Source organism: Sciurus carolinensis, chromosome 9 (genome assembly GCF_902686445.1).
Source record: "Sciurus carolinensis chromosome 9, mSciCar1.2, whole genome shotgun sequence".
Lineage (NCBI taxonomy): Eukaryota > Metazoa > Chordata > Mammalia > Rodentia > Sciuridae > Sciurus > Sciurus carolinensis.
In genome coordinates this window covers 17244554-17247921 of record NC_062221.1, presented here as the reverse complement: position 1 = coordinate 17247921, position 3368 = coordinate 17244554, and positions in this window count along the sequence as shown.

The window sequence follows — 3368 nt, the reverse complement described above, 5'->3', positions numbered from 1 at the left end:
AGAGAATGCAAATGAATCGTGTCCAGTGACATCCTGTCTGCCCTGGAGTTAGTCTTGAAGGAGAATTAAAGTGAATGCTGATTTAAGAAAAATAAAGCCTGATTTCAAATGATTGGGAAGCAGTGAAATTAGAGGTCTCTAAAGGTGCCGGGGGCCTGGAGGTTGCTGTGGAAGGCCTGCCCTGTCCCTGTCCCAGCAGCACCTTCTATGGAGAGAGACCCCCTGGGTTCACATTCTGCTTCTGTTACTTCACAGATGGGGCCTCTTGAATGAGCGTTTGGCCCAGTACCAGCCTCAGTCCTCTCACCTGTAAAACGGGCACCTGCATCATAATCCTGGAGAGACAGAGGAGGGGCTTAATAAAGTGTCGAGCCTGTAACCTGCCTTGGTTCCTTGCCCGGGAAGACCCTGGAGGGCCAGGGCAGGCCTCAGTGCTGTGGTGCCCTTCTGAGCCTCATTAGCCTGGTTGCATTTAGATGGAACATCTGGGCTTTGGGGCAACCGACAACAGACACTAGGGAAGGTCCTGGGATCCGGCCCAGCGGCCAGGGCTACAGCTGTGGTCTGGGCTCCCCACTGGCCAGGCCTGATGCATACCTGACCCTCCTTCTGCATTGCTGGAGAGCAGCAGGGGTTCTGTTCAAAGCCTCTCCTCCCCTCTCCTCCTGCCGTCTCCTCTTGCCCTCCCTTCCTTCTCTGTTCTGCCCTTTCTCCTCCTCCTCTCCTCCCCCTGCCCCTCTCCCTTTCTCTTCTCCCCTCCTTCTCTTCCCTCTTCTTCCACCCCTCCCCTCCCCTCCCCTCCCCTCCTCTCCTCTGCTTCCTTCTTTCTCCCTTTCCATCTCCCTCTGTCCTGGTGTTCTCTCTCCTCTTTTATCTTCTACCCGACTCTCCTCCCTTTCCTCTGTCTGCGTCTTCTTATCCCTGGGGACACCATCATCTCTGGTCCTTAAAACTGGCTATGACATCCTGGCTGCTCTTTAAGTTCCAGCCCCAGCCGGGACCTCCGCCCTCCCAGAGGGCAGAGGCTGATGGTTCTGGAACAGTGCCATTTAGCTGATGGAGGGTGGTGGTGGGTGGTGGGGACAGGGCTTGCTGGGTCAGCCGTCACTGCTCTGTGTCTTCACATGCACCAGTCCTAACCCAAACCCGCCATCTTCCCCAGGCATGGTGCTATTCCTGCTAGTCCCGAGCCGTGTGGAGGATCAACCTCCTTCCCACCCAAACCCACAACCGTCCCTATGTCCTCCTCTCCTCTGTGAGCCTTGTACACCACCCCCTAAGGCAGCGGCTCCTGTCCTTCCCTCCCTAGGGCCACTCCCAGCCCTACCCTGATAGGGTCCCTCACTGCTTTCCCCCTGAAGTATTTGAACCCCAGGACCCCCCTCCACCTGCCACTGCTGGGAGGCTGGAGTGCTCTCCTGGTGCAGGTCTCAGGTCACAGCTCTCTGCTCCAAAGCCTGCCCTGGCTCCCTCCCGCCTGAGCTGAGCAAGGTCTCGCAGCCAGTCCACGTCTGATGGACAGCCTGGTGGCCCCGCCCTCTCTTGTCCCGCTCCTGGAGGTGCCTGTCAATCTTCTTTGCCTCTTTCCGTCGTTCTTGGGTGGGTACCTTCTCCGCCGTCCCGTCTCCATGGCCCACTGCCCACTGCCCTTGTCCTCCAGGTCTGAACCCCTCGCCATCACAAAGCTGCTCCCCGCTTACGGGACCCAGCAGAGTCCTGTGTGGCATCCGCAGAAGACGGGGAGGAGTTCATGTGCCCTAACCACCGGCTCTCCTTCACCTGCCCTCGGAGGTGGCTTCTGCTCAAGGAGGTGCCTGTGCAGATGTGGGTGGATCCATGTTGAACAGGATCCCGCTCTAAAGGAGTGAGGCAGGGGTGCCCAGCATCTGCCGCACACTCACCTGGGTCCCGGGAACAGTACAGAAGCCCAGGTCTGTCCCTGCCCACAGAACCAGAGTCCGGGAGCGGGCAGAACAGGAATCTGTTTTGAACAAGTCCTTCTGGTGATCTTCAGGCCTGAAAACACCTTTAGTAAGCGATCCCAGCGTAAAGCTTTCAGAAGGCACAGAGTTTCAATGAAGGCGATGACTACCGTGTCATACCAGTGTGTGTGTGTGTGTGTGTGTGTGTGTAACTGACTGTTATTTCAGGTGCTGTGGTAGGATCTTACTCAAGCCTTACTATCCCTTGAAGCAGTTTCTATAGTCCTCATTTTATACATGAGGAAATGGAGGCTCAGAGAGGGGAAGTAACTGCCATTTAACCACACAGCTAGAGAGTGGCAGGGTTCACATTTGAACTAAAGGGTGAGGCCAAAGCTGATGCTCTGGTCACTTTGTGATGCTGTCTGTTTAAGAGGTGGGATTTTCATGGAACAGGCTTTCTTTAACTTCCAAGAACAGGCCTGCATGCTTTATAGCTAATTGCAAGCTGCTCATGACCCTTCCTGGGGTTCCAAGGTTCTGAGGGTCCTTCCCTCTGACCTCCTTCCCCAGGATGAGCCCCAGTGCGCGTCAAAAGGCAATCCCTCCACTGTGTTCCAAAGAAGCTTGTTGGGGCTGGGGTGAAGCAGTCCTGCCATGATTTGGCTTCAGAATAAACTGCGGAACAGAAACAGGAGGCAGATGACTTGAGCTTTGTGGGTGCAGGAACGGAAGAGAAGCCATAACCCAAAATATCTACCCTGGCTTTGAAATGGGATTGTGAATTTTACTTCTTCAAGTTCAGATGCATCCGATTTTGAAAAAGAATTAGCCATAGAATGAATGCCGTTATATCAGTCTTTCATCACACATGTAACTAACACACCCAGTTACTTTTCACTTGTAGGAAAAATATGCTGAGACTATTCCATTTGGAAAATGGGAGTTTTAAATTATATTGTTTGCATTCTGCCACTGAAAAGAGGTCTACCTATTTAAAGAATGAGTACGGCACTTCTAACAGTTCTGTGGAGCAAAACTCTGTTGTTAGGTGAAAGGGGACCTATGGTTTAAAAGCATAGACTCCATTGCTGCAGGACTTTTCAGTGCCTTTAAAATGCTAATTTTCTTTGTGAATTTCTAGGAAGGGGTTATAGTTTCCTACATTTGACCATGAACCTTTGTACAGAATCTTGGGCAACTAACATCAACTAGAATACACTTAGCAGAATCCAGGGTCAAAAATCCCTTCCCTGAACAGAACACTTTATAGCTAGATCCCAGTGGGCTTCAGACACTATTTGATTGAATAGGGACAAAAAAGAGGGTCCTTTGAGGTTGAACCTCTCACTGACTTGACTGAAAGGGCTCCCGAGGGATCACCATGTGCCTCACCTGGCTCCCCAGCCAGCAGGAAGCTCCAGACAGGCCCTTTCCTGGCTTCCC